The following is a 19,389-nucleotide window of genomic DNA, read 5'->3' as shown; positions in this document are numbered from 1 at the left end:
TTATAAGTTTTTCAAGATAGTTTATAATAAAATAGCTTATAAAAATACAATTTTGACTAGTATGAACTTATAAAATACTATAAAACCTAATTTATATTGCACAAGCTGTTTGCATAAGCTCAAAAGAAGAGGAAAAAAAGCTAGGCCAAACACGACCGACCGGCTGGTTTTTTCAAAACCGCTGCTGGTTTTTTGGTTTTGACCGGTTCAATTGTATGTCCGGTTCATCAGCGAACCAACTTGGAGACCCCACCGGTTCACGGTCGGACCGTCCGGTCCGGTTTTTAAATAAATCACAAGAATTTAAAAATAATAGTAGTGATTAATTTGACCCAGCTACATCGCCGATTTTGACAATGGTGGCAGTCTAGACAGTGGGAAGAGACAGATCGTATGCGTTGCTGATGAGACGAATTGAGGTGATTCAATGAAAATTTTCTAAATGTTTGCTTAATTTGTAATTTAAAATTGTTCATGATTGTTCTTATTTAAATGTGTGGCATAAAACTATTACCTAATGTAAATGTAAAAATCTGGATGGAAATTATTGATAAAACTTAAGTTTGGAATCTTAAACAAAAAATGTGTTCACAACAAGAACAAATAATACAACACCAAGATGGATAAACATAACCAGAGAGATTAGCAAAATTATACTGAATGTTTAAAACTTGAAACTTAACACTGCAATTATAGTGCATGTTTGAATTCACAGACACAAAGATTAGCAAAATCGCACTAGATTAATTTGGTTCCAACCAACTGGAGGAAGTAGTTGACTTGACATTACCGATTTCCCATTTTCCCTCCTAAATTCCGTTTCTTAAATGGCGGCTCAAATTCTTCAACTAGACGGTAATTGAACAAGACATTTCTTAATAACTCGAGCCAATTTCTCGTCCTCTTCAGCATTATGGAAACACTCCCTTTTCTTAGCATCAAGAACTACATTACTCCAAACAGAGTCACTCTTGATTAGAGTAGATGCATTTCCTAATATCCAAAGGCAATATCTGCAAAAAAATCAACTCAGTTTGTTTTCAATAAACTGCAGATGTAGAAGCGTCATATATATAACTATGAAAATAATATTTAACATACCTAGCCCTTGTCATAGCTACATTTGCTCTTTGTCTATTTGAAAGAAAACCGACATTACCACTCCGATTAGATCTCACTGTAGATATTATTATAATATCTTCCTCACCACCTTGGACACCATCAACTGAACGAACATTAACAGAGAATCCGGAATAAGAAAACCGAGTGTACTGCTTAACTTTCTCCTGGATTTCATAAACTTGAGCATTATATGGAGATATGATTCCTATGCTAACTTTCTTCTTTGTCCTCTTAAATACTGTCAGAACAAAACAAAATACATTGTCAGACATATAAGTGGATAATTTATGCTCAGGCTAAAGATTTCTTCTTCAATTCAATACAAATAAAAGTTCATAAGAAAAGAGAAATTGACCTTCATTAAGGTTTTTAATTATCTCAGATATAACAGCAACCTCAACCATGTTCTTCAAACTTTGTCCATGTCCAAATTGCTCTTTACCCTTAGCTATGTTGATAAAAGAATAAGAAGAATACATTTCTCCTTCAAGGAAACTCTTATTATAGCTTTCTTTCCCGACAACAGAAGCATCAAATAGCTTTCCATCATAGAACTCTTTGTTTGGGAACAAGCTAATGGAAGGATGCATTCTATACTGAACATTAAGCATTTTCCTTTCGTATCCCAACATTACAAGCCTTTCAAACAGACTTCGTCCAAAACCACACTGATCTGCAATCTACATATAGAATAGTTTTAAACTTATTAGAGAAAAACTTCAATTACGTAGAAAAATCAACAATTAAATGCAATGATAAAGTACCTTGCTTTTTACCAATGCAGGAAGTTGTCTTTCATCTCCAATTAGGATGCAATGGCAGAGACCTGACAACTGTAATGGAATTGTTGATTCACATTCTTTTAGCTGTGCAGCTTCATCGATTACTAAAAATTTTATTGGTTTCATCCATGCTTTGTTTAGTTTAATAGAACTTGATGCAGTGCACAAAATTAGACATGCAGTTGACAAGCAAAAATATTCTACATCAACTCTCATGTTATCTGTATTGTAAAAGTTAGGAAGGTAAATTGTCTCAGAAAGCGAACTTAGTATGCTAAGGCACTCATCTCTTTTTGCATATAACAGTTGAAAGTTGGCAGGAATCTTGAATTTGGCTTGCGACAAGGAAATTCCAAGACATCTTAGCAAATCAAGAGCTTGAAGCATTTCTTTCAATTTTTCCGGTGAAATGTGAGATGTTGGCATATGCGTGTATAAGGTTTGCATCAATAACTTTAGATTCTCTCTTTGTTTACCAAATTCCTCCTTGTAATCAGATGTTTTAGTACAAGCAAATTCCTCCATGGACTCGAGCAACACTATCATGTTTGCCAAGTTAGTCTTCCATCCAGTGGTTGGATGAAAGCATTTCATGAGATTCTCTACACGGTTATCGAGAAAGACATTGACAAGGCCTGTATGAGAGCTTAATTTCATCCTCTTATCATGGCCAAATAGCACAATGTCACCCAAACCATATGTATCATGCTCAAGTGAATCCATAACTAACCTATGCAACCGAATTGCCACCTGCATAATTGCAGTATTAGTTGGAGCACAAGTCAATGTTCTGGTTTTTAACTTGAGTAGAGAGAATAGCAAACATGCAACTGTCTTTGTTTTCCCTGTCCCTGGTGGTCCCCATATAAGTTTGGTACTGGCATGAGAACAATTTATCATACTAACACAGCTTGAAACAACATCTTGTTGGGATTCATTCAGATTCTGAGAATGAATTATCATGTCTTCTTCGTTGATGAAAGAAGATTCACTATCTGATGATTCACTATCTGATTCAGACAGGCAAAGTTGACGGTGTTCTCCACTCTGAAATGCAAAAAAGCATTAAACACTAAACAAGTTACATAATGCATGTGTATTTCGCAGTAATTTCCCATGTAAGAAAAGTAAACATCATTGATTTATTGTGTATGCTATGTTAAATGAAGAAGAAACTCATTCAGATCAAAATATTATTCTTACAATTTGACTTGGTCCCATCATTCTTTTCATGATCTTCACGCTTGAGATTGAATTCAAGGCATTCCAAATGCGAACATTTGTTGTCATGTTCATAAGGTAAACAGCATACAGTTTCAGCTCTTTGTTGTTCCACAAGTCATATCCAATATCCATCTTCATGCATTTGGATGATAACTCTTTGTTGTTCCCCAAGTCATTTTCAACATCCATATTCATGCATTTGGATGTCAGAACTGAGATTCTATCAGGAAGTTCTTTCCATGCCTTCTTTGCTTCTTTAACATAGGCGATACGATAGGGACTCTTGAGTGTGTTCAATTCACTTAAGCCTTTAGGCCTAATGTGTGTAAAAGCAATAAGATCTCCTGACACAGGGATATAATTTCCAATATTTTCAACTTCGTCAGATTCAGTTTCACTCTTCAACCGTATGACATGATGGAACTGTATGAATTGATTCTGAGCTTCAGGAATGGGAATAGTCAGCTGCCTACTTTCATTGACATCCGCGATTTCACAAAAAGGAGCATGAGACACACCATACAAGCTTGAAGATAAATCAGCACGCGTTTCCTCAAACAATAGAGGAATAAAAGAGTTCTTGTAATCTGTTGCTGACTGAAACGACTCTGGAATCTTATGAACCTGAGAGACAATAGGTTTTTTCCAATGTTAGAAGTTAGAACATAGTGGCATATAGAACAGAGAAGTACTCCTATATATTCATTTCATGCAGTATACATGATAACTTTTATTTATTTGTATCTAAGTGCATTACATTGTCAAAAATGTAGTCCATATGGTATACCTAATAAATGTCATGAGATAGACAACCATTGCCAACTAATATAAACAAAATGGTTGCACTAATTAGCAAATGCCAAGTACTTTTATGGAACAAGCAATTCCATAAAATTCTATTTTTTTGCACATTGCAACACAATTTTTTTTGTGTACATGTAACATGCTTATGAACACTTAAAATGATAATTCATTTTCTCATAATGTGGCTAACAGTTTTGAGTTCCCATCCAGAGACATGTCTACATTTAGTGTTAGATAGTGCTCAAATGAGATTACATTTGTGGAGGAAAACTATAAAAAACAAGAAAAATTGGCATGTCTTTTATTTGCCTTATCTTGCAATTATATAACAAGAGGGACTATCGCGGGAGTGAATCCACTCCCCATGTCAGACAGTGCTCGAATGAGATTACATCCGTGGAGGGACTCTCACGGGAGAGAATCCGCTCCCTATAGAACAGAACCCTGTTAATGTGACTGTAAGTGTTAGAAAAGATAGAAACCTGGTTTTTGTAAAGATTTTCATTCAGAACATCCTCTAGAGACCATGAGAGTACAATATTTAAAAGCCTGTCAAGTTCATCCTTTTCACTTGTATCACTAGTCTTCTCCATCTTCTGATCTATCTCAATTCTCAACCTTAAAGCAAAAACATTAAGTAAAAAAAAAAAAAAAATCAGTATAAATGCACCTAATTAACAAAACAGTAAACCATTATTGCGATTTTTGGTCCCATATACATAACATAACCCAATTTGGTAGGGTTAAATCAGTTTTTTAAGAAACAGAAAGGAAATAAAAGAAACCTTGTTACGTTTAACATCCTCGTCACTTGAATCACTAGTTGCAACTTGGAGGAGTGAGAACATAAGGACTCTGAAAGTGTAAAATAATCTTATCGCAGAATATGAAAGGTTAAAGACTAGTACACAGTTAACTAACTTTGGTGATTTATCCCAAAAAATATAACTATAGTTAATGGAAGTTGTGTTTAAATATGAAAGCTCATAGGAAATGACAAATGCGTGATGCATTGTCTTCTCGACTCCTATAACTCCTTTTCATGCATGAACTAAACTATGGCTAGTAATAATGATTAGGATAGGTAATTATGGAGGCACATAATCGTGGATACTCAAAGGAAATTAAAGAGACCTTTTTGTTTATCCTCGTGTTTTACGAGACAAATTTTACTTTTTAGTTTCAATGAAAAACTACTATTTGGACTATATTGCACTAGTTCATTTCCTCCCTTCTTAATTATAAGCAAAAGTTCACTATTTGGTCTACATTATAGTCCAGATACATAAATTATTCAATGAATATAAAAAGCGAACTCTTGCTTATAATTAAGAATGGAGGGAGTATACATTAGTTTTAATAAATTTTAAAAGTAAAATTTCTCTTATAATAAAGATTAGAGAGGGTATCTTAATACGAGTTGGGATCATTTCTATTTTATATTCTTTCTATTTATTCCATTACCAAATTTTTTAAATGTTTTGGGATTTATATTCCCAAAGCTATATAATAATGAAGAAAATGAAAAGAATAAGAAATGAAAAGGATCCTAACTCATCTTAATACTACGTACGCTACATCCAACCTTAAATATAAGATCTTTTTTAATTTTTTCTTTGTCCATTTTTATAAGATTCTTTTCAAATTTATAATGACATAATTTTTTTTACCAACATACCCCTAACTGAAGTTTATACTCCTCCGGTCCTATATATAAGGAACACATTGAGAAAAACACACATATCAAGGAGGCTTTTTTTTTATTAAAATTTTTAAAATGTTATGTGTTATTCCAAAATTAACCTTGAGAATGTGTCTGTGTAATTAATGCATAACATTGAAATAAGTTACATTTTATACAATTTAATAAGGGTATACAAGGCATTATCGATTTAATAAAAAATATATTTAAAAAATATTTCTTATAAAAAAGACAAAAAAAAATTCCAAAGTGTTCCTTATATAGGACCGGAGGGAGTATTAAATGTCTTGAATATGGGTGACTAGAATTATTTGTAGTAGTGTAATGTGCATGGCAAATGTGTATGGCAAATGTTCCTTATATATAGATGTTTATACATTTAAAAAACTTATTTATACATCACATTTGAAGTTACTTTGGTATCTTCTTCATTAACATTGATTATCAATATCTTTAACTCATTCTTCAAAATAACTATGGAAATGACAACATATAATTAATCATGGAAAATAATCGATGTTGAAACATAAGTTTTTATTTATATTATAAATCTCATTGGAGGATTCTGAGTTGGATAAACTATTTCATTATCTCTTACCAAAAAACTATTGTATTATCAAATTTGACATTTATATTAAATTGAAACTTATTGGAGCAAAGATAAAACAAACTTAACTCATACTTAAATATCGAATATGATAAAAATCTTACATGGCATAACAACCATTAGTAAATTTTATTTTATTTGTCTTTTTTACTAACATTAGAAAGTAGTTCTGACAATCAACCAACTTCTTATATTTACAAAGATTGGACAAAAGATTATTAGCAAAAACATTAACTTTTTTTTAAAAAAAAGACAATAAAATACACAAAATAATAAAATGAACAAAAAAATTTAAAATGAATAATAACCCAAAATAATAATAATAATAATAATAATAATAATAATAATTTTGTCAAAAAAATAATAATAATAATAATAATAATAATAATAATAATAATTACAATTAGTACCCCACATTAAATGGATGTAAGTGGATGATGTGGCTAAATGAAAGGTTTTCATTGGTTTGTGGATTAAGGTTTAGATAAGCAATTCCACAACTATCTAGGATTTATATATATAGATACATTAGGGAATAAAATCAAAATAACCTATTTTTGTCCGAATCAAAATCATATTTAAGATTTTTTTTTTTTTTACGGAATATCTTTTCAATTACTCAAGTCCCTCACAATTTTTTTTAGGGTAAGAGATGTTGTCAAAAAAACTAGGGCAAGACATTAGTCAAAAAAAAAAAAATAGGGTAAGACTTGTAAAAAAAAAAAAACTAGCTAGGGTAAGATAATCAAAAAATTAAAATGACGCTTACCAAAAAAAAAAAATTAAAACGACTAACTCAATGAATTGTTGTCCAATTGTCGCAAAATATATTCCAGTTTTTTTTTGTACATACCATAGTACTCCGATTTAATGACTTTAGTATGTGTTTGGTTCTGCGGTAAAAAGAATTGATTCTGGTAGAATTGAGTTTCACAGAATTGATTTTAGTTAAAAGTGAGTTGAGTGTGAATTGGTTTATGTTTGGATGCATCAACTAAAAGTGATTCTAAATATTTGATGTTGTTTGGATAATTTAATTTAAAATGACTTTTAGAAGTATAATTACCAATTTGGGTTTTAATATATAGTGACATGACCCATCTTTCATAATATTTCACCGGTTAAAATAATTTTTTAAAATAAAATTAGAATTCTCTGGAACTTCTCATTTAATTAATATAAAAAAATAGAAAGTGATTAATTTTTTTTCATGAGAACACACCATCTGCTCTAAATTTCTTTTGCAAACATTCATCTCTCAATATTTTTGCAATGTTCGCCTCTCGCAAGATGTTTAATTCCATGGATGACATCAATTTTTCTTCCCTTTAATTCAATTTTTAAGTTGCCAAAATTTGTAATTTTTCATTTGTGTTTTTGTTGTTGTTTGGTTGAAGCTTAGATTTGCTTGTTCACCATTCTTCCTCCCCCACTTTCTCTTTTACCAAATATGCAAATCTAAGGAGAGTGTGTTCCAAAGAATTAAAAAAAAAATTGAATCTTGAGGAAAACAAAATATATTTGTCAAGTTGCAGGTGATGAGGTGAAAGAAGGAGGAAGCTTGATTTGCTTGTTTATGGCTATTATTATTAAGGGTAATACGGGAATAAAGTGAAAATCTATAACTGTCATCCAACAGTACCCACAGAATCAATTTACTTCAACGTGGAAGCTAGAAATCCTGGCTTCACTTGGAATCGATTTTGGATGGTTAGAAGTGATTTTGCATCAAATACCCAAACACCTTAAAAAATGAAAAACCTGCGTTTGGCCCTTTTGAACGCGCTTTTGCTAGTCTCAACGCGTAACCAATAATTCACATTTTAAGAAAAAATTCAAATTTTGAAAATGACGAAAATATCCTTTAAAGTTCGGCCAATAGTAAAGTTCCACAAGAAAATAAAAACCTTTTTTTTTCAGTAAAAAAAAAAATCGAGGTGTTTTTACAATAAAAATATACAGTAAAACCATTTTTTTCAAAAGAACAAAATCGACACATTGATAGATCATAGATCTGTTCAATGCAATACAATCGATACAACTCATATAAAAAAAATAAATAAAAAATATCATTTCGAGGTTTTCTCAAAATTACAATTTTTTGTAAAACGTTCAAAATCAATATTCACTTTCATAAAATAATAAAATAAAAACATCACATTTCATATTCTTAACCATCGTACTATCTAACAAAAAAAATTCTTACATCATCTCAACTTCATCAATATCATATACAACAATATTATTTTCCTCTTAAGAAAAAGCACGGTTTTAAACAAAATTTAAAGAAAGAAAATACTAAAAACATGGCTAAAAGAGGAAAAAGGGAATGAATGATTTTCTTACCAGTTACCACTATACTTGAATCAAAAACACTACAAGATTGAGGCTAAGCTTCTTGCTAGAAGATCATTTCTCAAGAATCCAGATTATTTCCTGATCCAACCCAAAATGAGCTTTCTCCCTTTCTTTATTTTAAAGAAAGTTGAAAGAAAAAAAAACTAAGTTTTTGTTGTTGTGATGGGACAGACTATAGAGACTAAGTTTTGTGTAAAAGAAAAAGGGGAGGGAGGGAAGGGTACTTTATTTTCTTTTTCAATTAAATAATTCAAAAAAACTACTTGGTCACCAAGTTTAAATAATGCAGCATTGTTAAAACTTTTAGTGGGAGCTTGCCACACAATTAGATCTCATAAAGCTGGAGGATTAGTCTTTGTAACTGCACGTAGAGGATATTCAGTTTACACCAAAAATAAGTATGATGTAATGGTTAAAAAAATAAGGGTTAAATATGTTTTTGATCCCTATAGCTTCTCGAAATTTTTCTTTTAATTTCTGAAGATTTTTTTCATATTTTTTAGTCTCTGAAATTTTTTCCGTCAATATTTTTAGTCTCTATTTTTCATTCAACTCGTGTGTATTTTTATATTATTGAATGATTTTTTGTATTCGTGTTTATAATAATACATAAAATTGAAAATATTAAAATGTCTAGTGTGTAATGGTTAAAAAAACAACGGTTAAATATATTATTGGTCCCTATGGTTTCTCAGAATTTTAATTTTAGTTCATGAAGATTTTTTTCACACTTTTTAGTCCCTAAAATTTTTTCAGTCAATATTTTTAGTCCACACTTTTCATTCAACTCGTGCATACCATTATATGAAATTTTAAATTTTTCTGCGGTCATATTTAGTACATTATATGAATCTCTGTTTTGTTATAAATGGTTTATACGAGCTGAATGAAAAGTAAGGAGTAAAAATATTGACGAAAAAAACTTCATAGACTAAAAATTATTAAAAAAATCTTCAAAGACTAAAATAAAAATTATGGGAAACTATACGGACCAAAAACATATTTAACCAAAAAAACCAAACATGCTAATATAATTTTAAAAGTAGTATGCTACTCAAAAAATAATAATTTAAAAGTATAGTATATATTCGATGAATTAAATTTTAAAAATGAATTTTTTTCTACTTAAAATATTTACTTTTATTTCCCTTTTTATTTTAATAATCATTGTTATGAGAGTATTCTATAGTATTATATTATAAAACAGTCGCGACATTTTATTTTTTTAAGTAGCCTCTTAGTTTGATTACAAAAAAAATTACCTTCAATTTCTACATATAAAATATGTGTCTCTACTAAGTAAGTTATACTCACAAAAATCCGGTCAATAACTCTTTAATGATGTATACTTAAATGAGTTCTAGTCTAACTCTTATATAACATTAAAATAAAACTCTTATAATAATCCAATTTATTTTAAAATAAAAATTCCGGATGTCCCCATATTATATATTAAATATTAAAATTAAAAAACCACATTTCTTACCATTAATGGGATAACATAATTATTACAAGACGCACCCACCACCTACACTAAACTTCAATTGATGTATGGTAATAAAACGGGTAGGGCGGGTTTTGTCTCTCCCACCCTACCTGTATCCCTTTAAAAAATTGAGACTGGATCTTCTCCTGTTTAAATTCTATTGGAGGGGGTTAAAGTTTAATCCACACCTTCCAAAAAAATTTATTTGAATGATTGGTAGACAACAAAAAATAAATGAAATGTTGAGATTCAACATGAGGTAAATTTAATTAACCGGAAAGGATCTCCTCTCTGAAAAACTCACTTCCTAACGAGCTTGCAATTTGTATCCACATCTCCTCCCTCTATAGGGGTCAGGTTTTCTAACATCAACTCCCACGTTTTATATTAAATAATAAAATTAAAAAACACATTTTTTATAATTAATGTGATAAAGTAATTATTAAACAATAACAAAATAAAATTATCTTTTTAAAATTTCATAGTATTATTAATTTACTATTTTGTAAAAATTATCCCCAATTATTTACCACAGAGTGAGAAAAATGTGAAACGAGATAATAAATAATTGATGATATTACCATTTAACTTTCATAATAGCACTTTGGGTCCTCTAACTTTCAAAAACTTGCAATTTTGGTCTCGAACTAAGTCAACATAGATGTGACAAGTGACTTACATGTCACGCCAGCATGTCTTGTCATGTGGACAATGAATCATATGTCACGTTAGCATATGTGACAAGTCATGCTAACGTGTTATATGAGTCATTGTCTACGTGATATGACATGCTAATCCTAGAAGTTTCTAAGAGGGGGTGTTGTCAATAACACAATCACAAAATTTAGAGTACAAACATAGTCAATGGTTTTAGTAAACTATTTCTTGTGGATTTTCCCCAAATTTTGGCTTATTAGTTTAGTAAATTTATGTTCAATGTTGTTTATAATGTTGTTTATAGAGACCTTAATTTTTGTTTAATCCCAAATAAATAAAAAATCAATAATAAGAAATTGTACCATTTTTGGAGATCTTCAGGATATTTTATTTTCTGATTGACCTTTGGGTAACCATGAATCATGAGTTTAGAGAAAGAAAAAGAAGAACAAAAACTATGAATCCATAGGTTGAAGAAAGAAGCATCAAAAGCGAGAGAATGGTTGGGAAAGAAAAGACAAAATGAAATAGAGTTGATGAGTTTTATTTGGTGTTGATAGACCATAATAAAGTTTGGTAGGATAACCTAATCTAATGATTAAAAAGAAGGAGAATGTTAACTTGTGCCCTTAAGGCACATGTTAAGGAAGCAAAAATAGAAATTATTAAATGTTAATTTGTGCATTTTGACTTTTGAAGCATTAAATTTCTTGTATCATTAAATGTTGAATTTCTATTTTGGTATATCTTAACATGTGCCCTTAGGGCACATGTTAACAAGACCCTAAAAAGAAAAATGTTCATAATGGACCAATACTTTTGATGGGTCCATATTAGAAGGACCCCTTGTTTCAATCTTTAGCTAAAAAATTACAAAAAAAATTGTAAGCAAAAAATGATAAATTTTTATGTTGTGCACATCATGCTATTACCCCGTGGTTCCATTACAAAAATAGTTGAGACGATGAACAAAAAAAAATTTCAATTATCTCTTAAAATCTCAATTATCTCTTAAAAATCTCTTAAATCTCTTAAAATGTTATAATTTTTTATTATATTTCAATTATCTCTCATTTTTTATGAAAATAGTTGAGACGATGAACAAAAAAAATTAAATCTTCAAAGCATGATAATAATAATTCACTTAAAGATAATTTTTCTAATATTTTATATTAACGTACACGTATCTTAAATTTTTTAAAAATATCGTACCGCGTACCAGTACCCATACCGGATACCGACATAGGTCCAAGTTTATTTATTTTCCATTTACACGTAATGTAAACACTTAATATTGAGTGAAATAGCAATTTTACTTTTCTATGGCAGTGATCTTTATTTTCTTTGGGTAAATAGTGTTATACCCCTGCAAAATTACTGAGTTGGCATTTAAAAATAAATAAAAAAATTAATTAATTTCCACGTGTGCTGCCACGTCAAGATTTGTCCATGTCATATGTCCACTTGTTGAGCCGGGGGGTAACGCAAGGAATCTTGACATTGCAGGGGGAATCTCAAAAAAACATTTTACAGGGGTAACACAAAACTCGCCTATTTTGCAGGGGGTATAACACTATTTACCCTATTTTCTTTTCATTCTCATTTGGAGTCAAAACCTATTACACTAGCTACAGTGCTGCATTCACTTCCCCTGTTTTCACTTCCTCATTTCTTCTAATTCTTCTCCAATTTTTTACTCCATCAAAAGGTTCAATCACTTGATTCATTCTTTATCTCTACAAATTCAATTTTCTGCCAAAGCAACAACAAATCCAGCTTACAATATTACTCTCATTGAGAACAAAAAATCAGAAAGAAAGGAGGGAAAAACAGAGGAGGCAGCTGAACCGAACTAAGAGAAGGAGAATAGAAAAATCAGTAAAAATGTAGACTACTTGAGAGCCAAATTCATCACCACTTCTACTTCTATCATCGGTCCTATTAATAATCCCTCCGGTCTTAATATAACCAAAAGTGAAAATATATTTAGTCTAAATTTAAGTCAAATACGTTTTCACTTGTAGTTATATTTAAGATAGTAGGGAGTATGTTGTAGCATTAGAGGGTTTGTTTAGCATTTTATTTATGTTTTATTTTTAGAGTTTAGCATTAGAGGGAGTATGTTTTATGTTTTATTCTAAGGACACACTCTTTAACACACCCGTTTAACACACACCAATCACAATTAGCCATGTCATCCCATTTTAATTTCCTTTTACCGGTTACCTGTTCATTTTGGACACCATCTATTTTTTTTTTAATTTTTAATTTTGATTTTAACTTCATCTTCTTCAACGATGATTGTTCATGTTCTCTCATGTTCAGCAAAATTGAATCAAATGGAACACAAAGTGATGCAACTTGTTGCATTCAGATCGAAAGTATTATTCCTTGTTTAGATTTTGTGCATACACTCCTCAATTCCTTTCTTCTCTGCCATTTCCATTATTGACTGAAACATAAGATTACTTTCCAAAACATGCAAGTTATGATGAATCTGTAACTAGATCTGAAAAATATTGCTACAAATACAGAACCCATCTCATCAAATGACTACAGGAACTCTCGACCAAGACATTGATGGTCATCGGAGCTTACAAAATGACGATACGATGGCGGTAACAAAAACGCGATGGGTTAAGTTGAACCTTGCGAGAAAGACGATGAGCTTGCACAATACAAATCAGAAAGAGTCAAAGAGCCATGGACTAATCGAAAGGGAAGAAGCCATGGAACCATGTAGAGAAGAAGAACCGACAATTTGCAGTTTATTATTATTATTATTATTTTTTCAAAAAAAAAAAACAAAGTTTTTGTTGTTGAGCAACTTGTTCTACCGGTATACAAGTTGTACAAATTAATCATTCTCAAATCTACTATATAAGAAAAGAAGGTACATATGAAATCTCTAATTTGCCCCTTTTTCATTTTTTGACACATAATCAATTTAGGGTTATTTTGTGTCTTTATTAAAAAAAGTTAGTAGAAAAATGCTAAAAAATTTCTTAGTAGGAATCGAACCTTTAACCTTTTAGTTACACTTTTTATTAAATTTACCACTAAGCCATATGAATTAATTTGTTATATTTTTGGAACCAACATATAATCAACAAATGAATTATTTATTTTTTCTTTTTTATAATAAGAGAGTAAAATTCTACTATATAAGAAAAGAAGGTACATATGAAATCCCTAATTTGCCCCTTTTTCATTTTTTGACACATAATCAATTTAGGGTTATTTTGTGTCTTTATTAAAAAAAGTTAGTAGAAAAATGCTAAAAATTCTACTATATAAGAAAAGAAGGTACATATGAAATCCCTAATTTGCCCCTTTTTCATTTTTTGACACATAATCAATTTAGGGTTATTTTGTGTCTTTATTAAAAAAAGTTAGTAGAAAAATGCTAAAAAATTTCTTAGTAGGAATCGAACCTTTAACCTTTTAATTACACTTTTTATTAAATTTACCACTAAGCCATATGAATTAATTTGTTATATTTTTGGAACCAACAAATGAATTATTTATTTTTTCTTTTTTATAATAAGAGAGTAAAATTCATGTACAAATAAAATGAGAGATTCAATGAAATTTTTTATTTCAACGTCATAAGTGCATTATACCAAATAAGACAACAAATGTATGGTTTTTTTTTTTTTTACAATATAGAGGTATATGGTGTTGTTTCCATTTATTTATGATATTTTATTTGAGTCCAACCCTTTCTTTAGTGTAATTTTATCATTTATTGTTTATGTTTCATTATTTTAGATTCACTCAACTTGATTTATGGACTTCAATCCAATATTTAATTAAGTTAATTTTCAATTTGTAGTTCAACTCAATAAATTTAATTAATTTAATACAAGAATATGGTGGGAGAAAAACTGAAAAACTCCCGTAAAAAAATGGTGAGACAAAAACAATAAAAATTGTCAGTTACCTCAAGAGGATTATTCTCTACAGTTGCGCGTGAATGATACATTTAGTTTAAAAAAAAAACAGTAAAAATTAAATACAAAGTTGAAAATAGTTGAAAAATAAATGACATTTTTTAGAAGTTTTTTTTTTTAAAGATTTTTTGTTTTTGATATAAGGACTAATATTTTTTTTAACAAACCAAAATGAGATATAGTAACATAGAAAACCTCTCCAACACAAGACGTACCGAGGTAGACTACAAAAGTTTACAAAGAGTCAGAGAAACAAAACCATAAATAAATCACACAAGAAAGATATAATAAGAAGGATATGACTTTCGTTCTTATGAGATTTTTCTATGCGGAAGAAAATTATTGGAGAAAAAAAAGGACTAAAATATTATGTTGCCTATTTTTTTTAAATAATTTTACGGCTTATATTCAAATTAATACGGGAACCTAATTTTTATGGATATATCTACGAGTCTTATATTTTTACTCATATATTAGTAAAGTTGTTTATTTTTTTTTTATAATTTTACGAGTTATAGTCATATATTAATATGGGGACATAATCTTTCGTGTGAATTCTACGGGACCTATGTTTTTCTTTTTTTTTAGACTAACAACAAACAATATTCATTTATTCAAGTAAGTAGAGTACGTGTGAATCTGCACTGAATCTGAATCGGAGCAAATCTGAACAAAACAAACATTGTACTACAATGGAATTAAACCGGACACCGTACCAAGACGCGAACTCAAGACAAAAAAACTCTGCACTAAGACGTGATTAAAACAACATCAGACAAGAACAACAAAAGAAAACTCAAATGAAACATAAGAATGTGTGAAAAATCACTTATTTAAATAAGGCTTAAATGGAGTTTTGGTCTCCCTATTTTAATTTTTCTTGAGTTTTAGTCTCCCACTCCATTTTATGGTCAATTTTGATGACATGTCAAGATTATTAATGACATGACATACTTGGCCAAAACAATATTCATGTCATTAAACTTTTTCTTCCATTTCAATAAATATATTTTAAATATTAAGAAAATTAAAAGAATCTATAAAAAAAAGTTAAATATATTAATTAGTGATTGATATTTTTTATCCCTCTCTTTAATCATATCTTCAACGCCATCGCTATCCTTCGTCATATGTTTCTATCAACACCATCATTCACTCCATTACTATTAACCCTTCCTTCAAAATAAGTTTCATCCACAACAACAAACCCTAAAACCCAAAGAGTGGAAGATCATATTTTTAATATTGAGTTGCAGAAAATAAATGAAGAACAAACATTAATCCATAAAACAAGATAAATACCAAATTGATAACATGGATAATGTTTTTGCCAAGTGTGCAATGTCATGTCATTAATGACCTTGACATGTCATCAAAATTGACCCTAAAATGGAGTGGGGATCAAAACTCAAGAAAAATTAAAATAGGGGGACTAAAAGGTTGGTTTTTAAAATAGGGGATCAAAACTTCAAGGAATTGAAAATAAGGAGACCAAAACTGCATTAAAGCCTTTAAATAAATAAAAATATAAAACAATCAAAAAGGGGTGATTTTAGATCAAAATTGATCCAAAATCACCCCTCTTTGAAAGATGAACAAGAATAAAAAGTAAAAAGTAGGGTTTACTATGTTGTTGTTGTGGGGCGGCTATGAAAAAACAAAAAGTGGCATATGTTTTTTCTCTTATTAATAAGATTTCATGTTCTTCAATAATTTATGTAGGATTATATATATTTATACTCATCAATTAATAAGATAACCTTTTATTTTTTTATTTGTACGAGACTTATAATTTTAATCATATATTAATAAAGTTGTTTATTTTTTTTATAATTTTACGGGTTATACTAGATCAAATATTAATACAAGGACCTAATTATTTTGTTCATTTTTACGAGCCATATATTTTTTTTATTAATATATTAATAAGGTTGCTCATTCTTGACATATATTTATACTCATGCATTAACAGAAGGATCTAATTTTTTGTGTGATTTCTGCGGTGCCTGTATTTTTTTTTAACATACTAAAATGAATTTTATTATTAATAATGAGTCCTGATTGGCACAAGGTGTGCCAAACAAAACAACAACAGTTTATATCATACACGTACGCAGGGCTTATGTTTTTACTCTTATTAATAAAATTTACAGTTTTTAACTATTTTTTGTGAGCTTATATTTATACTCATATATTAATATACGATAACCTGATCTTCTGTGTGGTTTATGCGGGACCTATGTTTTTTACTCATATTAATACGATTAATACGTTTGTCCGTTCTTTTTATAACATATACGGAACCTATAAAATACTCATATATTAATATGGAAACTTTTTTTTTGTGATTTCTACGGAGCTTATACTTTTATTTATATATTAATTAAGTTGCCTATTTTGTTTTACAATTTTACGGGTTATACTCATATTTAATACGGTGACCTAATTATTTTGATGATTTTTGTGAGACCTATATTTTCACTAACATATTAACAAGGTTACCTATTTTTTAATAATTTTAAAAGGATATATTTATACTCATATATTTAATACAGGGACCTAATTTTTTTGTGGTTTTTACAAGGCCTGTATTTTTACTAATATATTAATAAGGTAACCTATTTTTCCATAATTTCTACATTATCATTTATATTCAAATATTAATACGGAGACATAAGGTTTTTTTGTGATAGTTTTACCATTGTTCTTTTTCTGTTTTTTTTACCAAATATTATATCTTTCTATTTTTTTAATCTTTTAATCTACTTCCCAATAAATTACTATTTTATGTTATTAAGTGAAGTTTTCAATTTTTTACTATTTTTTTTAGACCTATATTTATAATTATATATTAATACGAGATCCTAATCTTTTGTGTGATTTCTGGGGACCTATGTGGTTTTTTTTGGTACATGGGAACCTATGTGTTTTACTCATATTAATAAGTTTGCCCATTCTTTTATAACATCTGCGGGACCTATATTTAAACTCATATATTAATATGGAAATTTTTTTGTTTGTATGGTTTCTACGGGACTTATACTTTTAATTATATATTAATTAAGTTGTTTGAAACAAAAATAAAATAAAAATTTAGTTGTCTATTTTTTTTACAATTTTTCTGGTTATACTCATATTTAATACGATGACCTAATTATTTTGATGACTGTTGCGAGACTTATCCTATATTTTCACTAACATTTTAATATGATTGTCTATTTTTTAATAATTTTTACGGGACTATATTTATACTCATATATTAATACATGGACATAAGTTTTTTTTTTGTGATTTTTCAACACCTATGTTTTTACTAATATATTAATAAGGTAGCCTATTTTTTTTCTTCATAATTTTTACATTATCTATATTTATATTCCTAAATTAATACGGAGACCTAAAGTTTTTTTGTGATTGTTTTACCATTGTTCTTTTTCTATTTTTTTTTTACCAAATATTATATCCTTTCATCTTACCAAGTGAGGAGCGGCAACGCCGCGACTCCCGTGCGGACGCACGGGTGTCCTGCTAGTTCACTTTTAAAACATAATCAACTCATCACAATCAACTTCTAGCACTCAATATATGCCCTCTTCTTTTTTACCCGCATTTACCATAACACGAAAATTTAATATGAAAATATCCAACGCACAGACTTTTTCTACCGCTAAACTAAGTAGTTTTGAATTCTCCATCGCACCAAAAAACACTTAGGAGTAAGAGATCACTTTGTCAAAAACAATAATAAGTGTACTTAGTCATGTTGGGACCAAGTAGTTTTGAATTCTCCACTGCACCGCACCGTTGTGCTGCCTTTTTATTATGAGATTTACTTTTGCCTTCTTACACATTTTTTCGCGCGCCTTACGAACTTACCAAAATACACTCGTCTGCTACTTAGGTAGCGGGCACCCCAAAAACACTCTATGTTTATAACATCCGCTACTTAAGTAGCGGACACCATTTATCAAAAAATATAATGTTTATAATGTCCGCTACTTAAGTAGCAGAAAGATAAAACGGGAAATACATAAGGCGCGCAAAAAACCGGTAGAGTGACAAAAGGAAAACTCTTTGATTGTTATTACATTAGACCAATTTCCTTATGCATTAAGCCTTTCTTTTAATCTGTACCGCCTCCAGCACTTGTGTTTCCTTTCCTTTCTCTCTTTTAATCCAGCACTTGTTCCCTTTTTCTTTCTCTCTTTGATTTTCCAATAATTGCCTTTTCAATTTGTACTGCCATTGTAAAAGACAAAACCCTTTTTTTTGTTTCCTTCGGTTGTAAGATACTTCTATCAGTCTATGTATAAGTTGTCCTTTGAGTTGAGTTCTTAAGTTGTAAGGTACTTCTATGTATAAGTTGTCCTTTGAGTTATAATTAGTCAAGAAACAGGGAAACATATAACGCAATTAGAGCAGCAATCGTCCAATTATAATCAATCGCCAAGATTATTTTAGTATATATATAATACCAACTGTCTGATGTAAAATCAATAGCTGAGATCAGTTACAACGTGTAACTCCGTGCTTTTTATACCGCAAATCTGGTCCAAAAAACTGAGTCCACCTTTCTCTCTTGTAATTGGCCCATAAAAATAATAATATTAATAATGAGTACTATATATTTAAGTGATTCAAAAATTAAATTCACAACTTTTCTTCTCTTTTATATAAGAAAGAGCAAATTAAGT

General features: G+C 29.6%; 1 pseudogene; it reads right to left on the bottom strand.

The window, feature by feature from the left end:
• Nucleotides 1-571: 571 nt before the first annotated feature.
• On the bottom strand, nucleotides 572-8,780 carry LOC123920395 (annotated as a pseudogene).
• Between the last annotated feature and the right edge of the window lie 10,609 nt (nucleotides 8,781-19,389).

Source organism: Trifolium pratense, linkage group LG4 (assembly GCF_020283565.1).
Source record: "Trifolium pratense cultivar HEN17-A07 linkage group LG4, ARS_RC_1.1, whole genome shotgun sequence".
Taxonomy (NCBI): Eukaryota; Viridiplantae; Streptophyta; class Magnoliopsida; order Fabales; family Fabaceae; genus Trifolium; species Trifolium pratense.
Note: the sequence above shows the minus strand (reverse complement) of the source record. Positions and strands in the feature narration are given on the sequence as shown.